Genomic DNA, 12,618 nt, shown 5'->3' with positions numbered 1-12,618 from the left:
TGAGAAAATGAACAACTTTTCGCTAGTAAGTGACTATATAATTAACATACGACTTAGTAACCGATCATTTATGAAAATTCACTTAAATTAACTAAATATAATAATATATATACATTGCCATTTTTAGCTTTTATTTTTTACTTGTCAAAGATTTAGATGTCAAAGAATTTAAACGTCAATTTGGACTACCTGACTCGAGTTAGCGCTGATCGAATTTTTGTTGTTAATAAATTACTTATTATAACTTATCTATTTTTATTAGAATTAATTTTTTATAACAATTACTATATTTTTTTTTTTTTTTTTATTCACAACGTAAAATAAAACAACAAATTTATTGAGTCTACCCCAGCGTCTACCCTACATCATAGTTTTACACCCTTTTTTAAATAAAATTAGCACACGAGCCACGCTGATAACCGGAAATTAAGTCGGCCATATTTGAGCCCATCGCGGTACTGTTACCTTAAGTTTTAAAGAAATATGCTCCTTCCTTAGTCTCTTATTCAAAGCAGGGAAATTAATATATTTTAAAATTTGAATAAAAAAAAAAAAAAAAAAAAAAATATGTGAAAAAACTAGATATAAAACTAAAAAAAATGTAATACAGTAATAATTTTAGTAAAAAAAAAAAAAACGGTATGTGTAATACAAAACCAAACAAGAAGAAAAACACCACATACCAAAAAAATATAAAAAAAGAACTATTTACTTAACTTAGTACGAATACAAATTTGTAATATTCACAGGAATAAATAAAACAACATACAAGAAACCACAATTATTTACTAATAATAAAAACACTTACTTAATTCTCAATTCTCATAATTTGTTATTAAATAAAAAAAATACTTAATTTTTTTAAACCAGTATCTTTTGACATTATTTTTCTGCACTACTCAAATCCATTATTTACCTGTCGTGTGATGTCGATATTTTACAGCTACTCCAGTTTTTAGTATATGTTTAGTACGATCCTTGCACCATATACGACATACACTACGACAAGATGGTATACAAACTTTATTGATGGTAACTTTATTGGTGTATAAGACTTTCTGCCTGGGCAGCGAGTATTAACTATAAAAAGTGCTCTGAGTCTACAGTTAATTTTCCCTCAATTTTTCCACCACTTGACTTCAAAAGATACAAAACACTCGTAATAACACGAATCAAAATGCATCATCTTCCAAAACGCAGGGTATTTGACATAATAAATGAACAAGAATACGAGTAGCGGAAAAAGGGGGCCAAAATTTGACATAAGTTGATACAAAATTATAACCTATAATTTGGCAAGACTTTGACAAACCTCAAAAATCTAAAGGTGAGTTCATACGCGTCGGCGCCCATTTCTCGTTCATCGTTCCGTCAAACCAATAAAATTGAAATGTGATCTGACATTTTTGAAATAAACCTATAAAATTGGTTAAAAACAACAAGAGACGACGCTTGACGGATTTATATTTAAACCCATCCATAGTTAACTTAAAAAATATTGGAAACTTTTTTTAGTAAAATAAATAGATTGGTATGGGACGTCATCTGCTTTTCTTCTGTCAGCGTCTGTTGAAATCTTACCTGAGAAAAAAAAACAGAGCATATTCGTGGATATACCAGGTTAGTATGCGTTTTGGCGAATGATGGCGACTGCTTAGGAATCTAACCCTTAGCAACTTCGTCTCTTATATAACTATCCAAGAGCCCTAAGTTACCCTCCGCTAGCTTCCATACCATTACCTAGTTACCAGACAACCTTAGTTTATAACCACTAGCTCTTTACTTAACAATAATAATTTTGTACGTATAGGGCCGGGTCACGGTTGTTCTGCACTGGGACCAGCGGCCTGGAGGGGGCCTGCCGACGTACCGTCGCCTGCCAAATTTTCACCTAGTAAACGACCGCCAGGAGGCATTCAGGCGGCTACGCCCCAAAGGGCCATCACCAGCTCAGGACGGATTCACCCTCCTAGGAGGGCCAGCCCGCAGATCACTGTGATAAACCACGATGAAGTCAGTGTTAAGTTTATTTGCACGCAATTAGTATGTTTTCGGTTGTTCTGTTAGCCGGTAATTTTTTAAATATTATAATAGGTATATCTAAATTAACATGTTATAGCAACATCGGTACACTAACCACCAATTCATTTATTTTAATCGATAAATGTCAAACTCAAAGTAAATGTGTGCAAAATCCATACCAGAAAGTACAATATTTTAAAAAGTACTAAAACACAGTATCCAGTTGGCTTAGGAATGATGATCGATGACATTCTCCATATAAAATGACAGCGATCTTTCATTTCATAGCCATTACTGACACTGTTTTTTTTTCAATCGTACGGTATGTAGACCTCGAAATAGAGTTAACCTAAAAATATTAGACTCTAAAGCTTCGTTCAGAACCTCGCAATTAGTGGAGTAAATTAGTGGTTTCAATTACACTTTATACTTTTTAGTTTACGATCATTCACAATGTCTAAAAACACAATTAAAATTAATAGAATATCCTAGCAACAGCTTGCGGTAGTCAGTTGTATTCATAGAGAAAGCCTAATATTTAGCTTATAAAACAATCAACTTTTGATTTCTAATCAAGTGTTCTTTCTATTGACGGTAGATAATGAAAGGCCAAAATGACGTTTCTCGCAGATTTTGAAGTATAATTAGAAAGGAAAAGTTAAGAGTTTGATAATTTTTTCCACTAATTGAAAACGTCTACCACTAATTTTGACATTCTTAATGTTTACATTGACATTAATGGAACAAACATCTACGCTAATTGAAACCACTAATTTATTCGACTAATTGCGAGGTTTTGATTGAAGCTTTATTTTGACAACTTTAACAGTTAAAATGTCATAATAAACGTTACTACATATAAGCGTAAAAAATATAAGTAAATATTAATTAGCTTAAAAATATATCCGGTTGTTTTGAAGTGACGATCGACGACACTCTCCATATATTTATACATACAGAGTGAGTTTCATTCAATGTTCTCTATAGGTATCTCGGAAACTACTGGAGTTAGAGTCGGTTCAATGGGAAAAGAATTGCAGTTTTGTTAGGTCAAAGATATTGGATTTCGGATTTTTGAAAGTTTATAAAAAAAAACAAATTTTGGCTATTTTAAAAATATTCCCTAATTCCATTAATATCTATGGCCGTGGCCTCGTAAAAAGCGCTATTTTTTAGGTTTTCCAGCGACATAGCTATAATATGTTTTTTTTTCTTCTAAAAACTACTAAGTTGTAGCAAATTCTTATATTTTTTGATTAATTTCACTTAGTTTGCAGGAAACAAGTTCACTCGTTGTCGAATAGCCATTTTCTTTCAAAATATCTTGTGATCCATAAATTATTTTCAAAAATTCGAAAGGTGCATATATTTGACATCTTAAAACTTCAATTCTATCTCCATTTAACGAACTCTCTACCTCCAGTACCTAATTTCCAAGTTGGTATCTTGAGAGAAAACTCACCCTGTATAAAATGACAGCGATCTTCATTTAAAAGCCATCTCTGTCCATTTAGATCGTACGTGTACTTTCCTCTTAAAGATTACAATTATTAGTTTTAGTACATAGCATCGAATTTATTATTTCAGATTTATTATGATCTTATCGGAAAATTATGTATACAGTTGCTCTGCAGTTATAAATACAAGAAGTACAATTTCAAGATGTTGCTTACTCTTTTATATATAAATATAATTTAACTGAAACTTTCAATTTACTTATCGAAACCCAACAAATCAGAAAATACAGGAATAAAATTTAGGTTAAGATGGAGTTTACAGATCGAACTTCAAAAATGAATCAACGCAATTTTGTTGTACCAATGACTAAAGAATACAAGGACAAATAGCAACCGAGACCAAACTGTGACTGTTTTTCCAAACAGTGATGTGGCACATATTTTTCTTAACATAGCCGCTTGAAGCGATATTTATATTTTTGGTAAATATTTTTACTACGCCTCTGGTGTGTCCTGTGGTATCATACTAATTAATTACGAAAAAAACGTATTAGAATGTTAACAAAAGGTACAAAACTAGTATCGACGTATAGCACATATCAAGTACATAAAATATCAGAAAAATAATTATCGAATTCGATAAAAAAACGCTAAAAAGGTGTAGTGGACTGTTTATTTCCCTATAAAACGTAACTCCTGGATCTTTCTTATCATTGCGCCTTTTACACTTTAAAGCTGAACAAATTACCATTGTAATAAAGTTTATACAAAGTTCACTACACACAACCAACTATTAAAAATCGCTAAAATTGTCACTGATGAACAGCTAATGATTCATTCGTTATGTCCAAAAAAATGGCGTCTAAAGGTCACAAATTTTGCTGCAGCCCGTATATGGCCGTTACATGTCCTTGTATTCTTTAGTCATTGTGTTGTGCCATGTGAATACGCTCGTATAAAAGTGACTTAACCTATTATAATTTTTTCGTTAGGTTCGATCTATGGGAGCCCGTCGCGCCAGCTCCTTGGAAGCGCCCGTGCACGTGCACACGCCCGAGTGCATGCACCATGCGCACCTGCCCCGCGCCGGCAGTCCCCAAAACGGCGCGGTCGAATGCGACTTCCACTGCTGCGCGCTGCACGAGGAGGGCCGGCGCATCGCCGTGCACAAATCGGTAGCGACGTCGCCCATCCAGGAGGCGGGCGCGCAACAAGCTCAAGCGTCTCCACAGCCACGTCATGTCCGTTTTTTAGGTAGGTACCAAGGCTATTAAATTGATTATGTTATTAAATTAATCAGGTTGCCTTGTGACTTTAGAACAATATCCTTCAAACTTACGTACCAACCAAGTTTGTACCATACGAACGAAAAAAATGGCGTTAAAGATGGCTGGAGAATGACAGTTTACAATAAATTAGGCGAGATCGAGCCCTATAGACGTCGTTACTTGGCCCGAACTCTTCTTTATCTTTGAATGGCCTTGTTACTGCCAGTTGATCTTAAAATGGTTGTAATTTATTTTTATATCGAATATGAAAGATTTTTAAATAGTGTAGTTTAAAATTCGTTTTTTTTTTATTGGAAATGATTTGTGTGTCTGAAAACGTTCTATCTTTTTTTGAACCTCCTATAATTAATGTTAATTTTGACAAGTTTTATGTCAATTGTTAGTAAATGACGTCTAGAGATTGACCTCGCCAAAATTATCATCGATTGTTATTCGACAACCGTCTTTGACGTCGTTTTTTTTTCGATCATACGATAGGATAGTAATAAATATAGGCCAGTAGTTAACTTTCCAAAATTTGCTCATGTTTTCAAGTATTTATATTTTTTAAATTACATTAAATCGACCGAGATATTGAAACAGAAACTACCTGCCAAACGCCAGCTACAAAATGAAACTCTAAAAAAAAAATTCTATATCCTATGCTAAAAATTGGAGACTCACCATTATCAAATATTAATGCACTTCTCTATACAATAGGGTCCATTTTATTGTTTTAATTTTTAATTTTTTGTTGTTTTAATATTTTTGTTGTTTTAATTCTACCTGTCCGTTTAAAAATATTTTTTAGCCAATAACTTGTATGCTGGCAAGCACTTTGTTGTAGGTGGACTTTTTTCAGTCTAAGAAAGTTTATATGAGGGTAAAGCAATGTTCTTGTATTATAGAGGTTATATTTTTGTTGTTTTAATTTTTTTCTTTAATATCGAACGTAAACATAATACACTCTTGAAGGCTGGCACGTCAATGCGTTAATGGATTTGAACTTTATACATTTGTCGAGATTTTCGATAGTACTTATATACCCCACTGAATGTTTTTTTTGTATACGAAACAATATCATAATATTTGTATTTGTTTCCCCAAAAGTACTCCATATTTTAAAGTGGATTTAAAACAGGAACATATTTTTGAAATTATTCATAATTTTGTAAATTTCTGCAAAATAAAAACACTAAATCACCACAATACACCAAAACACTATTACTTTTACACTGGACGCGCGTTTCGCTAACCATGTTAGCATCATCAGCAGATGATTATAAACTGGAGTTTATAATCACCGTGTAAAAGTAAGAGTGTTTTGATGTATTGTGGTGATTTAGTGTTTTTATTTTGCTGTGTAACACCAAAGGTTCCAACCCTCAACTGTAATCTGTAAATTTCTGTAATTTTCTATTGTAACACCAAAGATTTCAACATAAACTTCATTATATAGATTTGATTAATTTTTTAGATATTATAGTTCATTAGAAAGTTCTACTGCAGTGGGACAATTTACTATTTTACAGTACAAAAATATACAATTTGAACTAAAAAGCGTCCTATAAATAGAGGTACGATGAAGCGCAATATGGCGCCGAAAAACAAAAGTTCCAAGGCAACCTTTTACTTACACAACCTTGGGTAGATACCGTCAAACGAGGTGAAACGGATCCAAAATTTCAGTTTAATGCAAAGAAAATATTAACAAGAAGCCGGTCTCTAGCTACAACAATAGTATGTCAATTTGCGAAGCGAGAAGTACTGGGTATCGATCCCCAGCCATTACGGTCGCTTTATTTAAAATAAAAATATTTAGTTATCTAAATAGAATGACCAGCGAGCCGCCACCTCAAGGAAGGCAATGGCAGACCACCTTGAGTATTTTTGCTTTGTACCTACAGTCTGTCAAATAGTACCGTTCGCGTTCGGCGATAAACTGTAGGTCCCGTGTGAAACACTGATCATCACAAGTACATACGAGAGGTAGCCGACGCTCTGTATAGAGTATGGCACTGTAAGAAGAAGAATTAAAAAAAATTTACAACCCTAAATTTTCACCATTCTACCATAAACCCCTTTGAATAAGGAGACTAAGGAAGGAGCATTATGCTATCCATGTATTCATGCATGGTGGGCGGAAAAAGCACCATAAAAGCACTCTAGGGTGGGGATCCTTGACAGTTCTATTTGACGATTCATTTGACACATTTGAATTTGATTTGAAATTTTGTGGATTTGTCAGTCTTTACGGAGCTTATTTTATGTTATTTATTATTTATTCTACTACTGATAGTTGTATAAAGGTAGTAAATCTAGATGGAAATTGTGGCAGAACTTAAATTAACAGTGACACTATCGCGATTTGTCGAAAAAGATTCTAAAATAGTTGGTTGTGTAGCGTGCGGTATATCTCGACAAAAATTGAGTGAAATAATGGAACAACTTTTCGCTAGTAAGTGACTATATAATATACATACGTGTAGTAAACCGATCATTTATGAAATTCACTTAAATTAACTAAATTATATATTTTTCTTGCATTTTAACTTTTATTTATTACTTGTCAAAGATTAGATGTCAAAGAATTTAGATACGTTAATTTGACATACCTGCTTCAGTAGCGTATCGGATGTTTGTGTTAATATTTTATATTTTATACAATTTATATTGTATATAAATACTTATTATAACTTATCTATTTTTATTAGAATTATACATTTTTATAACAATTTTAATAACTACCAACATTTATTCACAACGTAAAATTAAACAACAAATTATTGAGTCTACCCCACGTCTACCCTACATCATAGTTTTACATTTTTTAAATAAAATTAGAACGACACTGATAAACCGGAATTTAAGTCGGCCATATTTGAGGCCCATCGCGGTGTACCTAAGATTTTTGATATGCTCCTTCCTTAGTCTTCTTATTCAAAGATAACCCCTATATTTTAATAGCGATGGCAAAACAACATTTGCCGGGTAAACTAGTCTTCTTTAACATATAAAATTCTCGTATCACAGGTAACATTGTATTCTATGGTATCTGTGGTTCTTAAGGAATTCAATTCTTTAGTTAGGTAATTTTTACTGGTTCTCGATTTGTATTATCGTGTTTCTTCAAGTCTATATAAAAATGTCCAATAAGAATACTAAAATAATTGTGATAAAAAGTTAATAAAGATTAAGTGATAGAGTGTTAATAATAGAGAAGACAATATAGCTTTATAGCTATTATGCCGAATCGCATTTTCCTTAAACTTATAAAACGGAAAGAATATTGTATAGGTACCAATATGTCATTTAAATGTAATAATTGTGTGTGCACTATGTGCGCATACGTGAAGTGAAACTTCTTACTAACTATTAAATTGATGGATTTGAAGGATATATATTTTTTTATGAATGCTTTTTACGAGGCTTTTTATAAACTGTAAAAAAATTAGAGTTAATATAAGACCGTATACAATCTAGCTTTATAATTTTATAATGTTTTTTAATTTTTCTTAAAAAACGATAATTCTGTACATCTTTAATCTTTACATCTATATCTCTGACTTTGTTTATTATGGAAAATCCCCAATTTTTCATATTGGGGATTTATTTTTAAATTAATGTTAATAGTTAGGTAACCAGTAAACACGTAGAATATGTATTTCTTTTGCATAATCAAAATTGTCACTCTAAATTTTACATAACCAAATTGTCACTCTAAATCACTGTCTTTTTTAAACAGATGTCACTTGTCTTGTCATTATTTAATTCTCTATTCGAATTCTCAGAATGTTGTTAACAAAAGTTTCATCTTAAAATAAAATTTGAATCAATCACAATTGTAAATGGGTAAATGATGGAGATAAATCATTTACCGGATTAATAATACAGGAATTACAACTCAATTACAAATAATTTATTATTTGTAATTTAGTGATTGACAGTAATTTTATTAAATTATACTTTGAAATAAATATGACATTGTCCTCCAATGAAAATGCGAGTTACTCTAAATTCTAATTCTGAGCTGGCGAATGAGCTACATGCTTTACCTAGACCGTTATTCAGAAGCTATACAACTATCGATGGAAATATGCATGACCACATCAAGGTTGGTACTGTATCAAGTTTATTATAGTGATTTTCTTAGCCGTGTATGGCACAAATCGTTACCCAGTGTTGCCACAAACTTATTTTTTTATCGGGGTAGATTTGACGAGATAACGGGGTTAAATTGTTTTACAAAGGGGTAGATCTACACCGAATAGGGTAGCTGTGGCAACACTGCCGCTATCACTTTTACTCTCGTTAGCTCGCGCGTCACGGCCTTGAATTTTTACTCTCAACGTGCATAAAGAAATTTCACTTCAAAAAGTGAATTTTTATTTTGTATAAATCGCATTTTGAATAAAAATTTAAAAAGTATTTTTTTGTAATTTAAATATTTTTTCTATAATCTATTATGTATTTTCATTTTAAGTATATTTGAAAAGCTATTTTAGCTCTGAGTATGAGCAAATATTAGGCAAGACGCGCACCAAGGTGGTAAGTAAGTGACGTGGCAGCGGCGTGGTAATCAGGCCCTAGACACTCAATAGTAATTTTATGGGACTACAAATTTAGTTTCTTCCGCATCGCCAGACGGCGCAAAAGACATGAAAGTACAGGTTTCTAATTTATATACGAAGATGACATGACAGCTTCTATATTTACTATCATCTATGGTCTAGTTTTGATCTAGTTGTCAAAATGTTGGTGATCCGTCAAATTATTTTTAAATCATTTTTAAATAATTATTAATTCAGATATTCCTGATTTGCCGGAAAGTTTGGTGATTTGTGTTTTTATTAGTTTGTGCATTTTGATATTTACGGTCGATCACCATTTTCGTGTTAGATACTAAACTTTTTTATTAAAGACATTTTTTTTAAACATCTTAGGAATAATATATTTATGAACGAAATAAAAAAATGTTTAATCATAAATAAGTAAGTACATAGTTGGTAAAATAGTATTTTTAGTAACGTAAGTAAATTAGTAGTCTATAATATTTTTTCTATATTCTTATTTTTTGTTAAATCAAAAAAATAGACGCTATGTGCTCTATCGTTGGTGTTTAAACTGTACCTATGTATTCATAATTTTATTTTTAGTTTTGAATATGTTACACTTCTAATGATTTAATAAAACATAAGATATAGTAAACAAGTCTATATTTTTTATATTTGACAAGAAATAATTTTGTGCTTTAATAACGTTACCGTTTTAGTTAGCGTTAATAAATAACGGAACGCTAAAATTGTATCATGCCAAAACTCTCCATTAGTTTCTTCCGGATCACCAGGTGGCTCTAAATGACGGACCCATTTGTTTTATATCAGTGTCCAATCTATCTCTAGTACGTGACATTAGTCTATGCTGGTAATCGAGTGGCAAGTAGATCTGCAAAAGCCTACGTAAAGAAATGCTGTCGTGCTAATAAGAGTGGGGTGGCGATCGAGCGGTCTTTTGTAAGTGACTTTGCATCAGTCGGGTGCCACTAGTCTCCAACAAGTTTAATTTTCGACTGGCAAGCGGCTGGTGACCACATGAAGTTTGAATTGCAACTGCCTTTTCAATATAATATTTCAACATTATTTAAATATTTTTTGAAATGTGAATTATATTATTCTTAGTAACTTGCAAAATGTCACTATCTTCATTTGATAGAAAAGTTTAAACTTTTGGTCGTCCTGTTTCAAATCCTTTTTATAAACGTAATTAAGAATACCAAATGTTTTATTTTTGTGTCACAAAGGATGAACCCAACAATAATGTTTTTTCTTCAATTTTTTTCTCCTTATATTGAGTGTTTAGTTCATCCTCTGAGGCTGATGACGTCGCTTGCTGCTGCAGTGCGCATTGCTTCACTTTCATACCACTTCGTCGCTATTCCAGTGCCACACCAATTAATCGTCATTCCTATGCCTCACGCTATTCCTTTATCTCACCACCACCACATCACTTCAGTGCGCGCCTGACCTTAAAGGACATAAAAAATCATAGTAAGAGTAGACTAGAAAATATTTGAACATTTGTTTTTGATCCGTTTCAACTCGTTTGATTGAGCCCGTCCGCATTCGGTCCCGCTTTCGGTTTGCCCTCCCCCTATTCGCCAAATCTAGCCCTGCGCAGCAGTCCCAGTAAGAATCAACGAGAGATCTCAAAATAGGCAACCTGCACCCGTTTTGCAGACGTTGAAGGTGGCGGCCGGGGCGGGGGCCTCTCCGAGCACGAGTCCTCCGAGTCCGAGACGGAGAACACCGTCATGGAGGACGAGGCCGTCACCTCCGAAAAGTTCCTGCTGCTCGTGGACCAGCTCAGCGTCGACCAGAAACGCCACCTCAGCATCAAGGACATCGGTATCATCCTGGAACGGCTGAGCTCCAAGATCCTGGACGTCGAACGCCTGGATCGTGAGAGCGAAAGCGACGACTGCTACAACTGGACTATAAAGGTACGTTTTTCTGCTAAAACATTGCGTGATTTATTACAAAAGTTGTTGTAATAAATAACAAAGTTATAGAATTTGTTTATTTTTACATGAGACATGACCCCGCTGCATTCTTTTAACTCCTTCTGCTTAACTACTAACGCAAAACTAGTGTATATGTTACAGTGAAAGTCGGAAATTCAGTGATTGTTAAATCTCACCGCGACTTTTAAACAGGGGGTTCCTCTTTAATAAACCAATTTTAAGGGGGGGGGTTCCCCTTTTGTCAAGATATCAAGAAATTTCCAGATTTCTTGAATCAAGACAAGAAATCAACTCTCAAGAAATGGTCAAGGCAAGATTTTTTTTAATTCTTGAAAATATTTCAAGACAAGACAAGAAAATGCTTGTCAAAACAAGATTTCTTGTCTTGCCGATCCCTATTAACAATCACAGATTTACAACTTTATACGTCAATCAATCCTAATGTCATACACTCACATACCAAATTTTGTTTTCTTATCTGAAGTTATAGAAGTGAGCCACTTTTGAGACACCATGCGCCATCCGGTATTATTTAGGATTTGCAATTTTGAAAATATTATATTATTTTCAAAAAAATATTATATCAATATCTGTAAAATCTGACTAAAAAACAATTATGACAAAATAAATACCTTATTAACTAATAACTAATAAACTAAGATTTATTGTAATCCTTACTAAAACGTTTTGTCTTTTGATCCAGGCCACGATACGGGGCGCGGACATGCGCGAACTGGGCGTCATCTACAACGGCAACTACTACGCCATCTCGGAGCATCCGGGCTACCGTGAGGAGAACGAGGGAGTGCTGGAGGAAGGCGAGGAGGAGGAAGAGGAGGAGGACCGGCTGTGAACGCCACTGCCAAAACTTGCGCACAATCGAGCGCGCGGTGCGCACATATCCTGTCGCGACCGGGTACGATTCCTGGAGGCTGTCGTTTAGAGACCAGTGTCAGATTCTAAACATTTTGACGGCTATAACTACACTAGGTTGTACGAGATTACAAATAGATCAATTTTTACATACTGCCAAAAAGTTTTTTTACTTCGCAATAAAATTTTCAAATAAACTTTATTTTTAATATACGACTTGCATAAGATTAAGGAATAGTAGATAATAAATAATTATGTTAAACTCACTTTTATGCAACATAATTTTTCTATTATAAACACGTTTTTCGCATAACCCTTTTATCCAAAAAAGAAACTTTAATAGACGGGTAAAAACAGGATCCATTTTATACTATACGTTTTTTTTATGTATGTTAAGCTTCATTCAGAACGCCAAAATTAGTGCCATAAATGAATGGTTTCAATTAGCGCAGAAGTTTGTTCCTTTAATTTCAATGCC

The 12,618-nt window shown here is 33.4% G+C and overlaps 1 pseudogene; it reads left to right on the top strand.

Annotated features, from left to right (window-relative positions):
* Positions 1–12,282, top strand: part of LOC115886886 — a 16,567-nt pseudogene extending 4,285 nt beyond the window's left edge.
* Positions 12,283–12,618: the final 336 nt, after the last annotated feature.

This window comes from Sitophilus oryzae, unplaced genomic scaffold (assembly GCF_002938485.1).
Source record: "Sitophilus oryzae breed Bouriz unplaced genomic scaffold, Soryzae_2.0 scaffold_4_pilon_pilon, whole genome shotgun sequence".
Taxonomy (NCBI): domain Eukaryota; kingdom Metazoa; phylum Arthropoda; class Insecta; order Coleoptera; family Curculionidae; genus Sitophilus; species Sitophilus oryzae.
The sequence above is the reverse complement of the archived record's forward strand: the minus strand, read 5'-3'. Positions and strand labels throughout refer to the sequence as shown.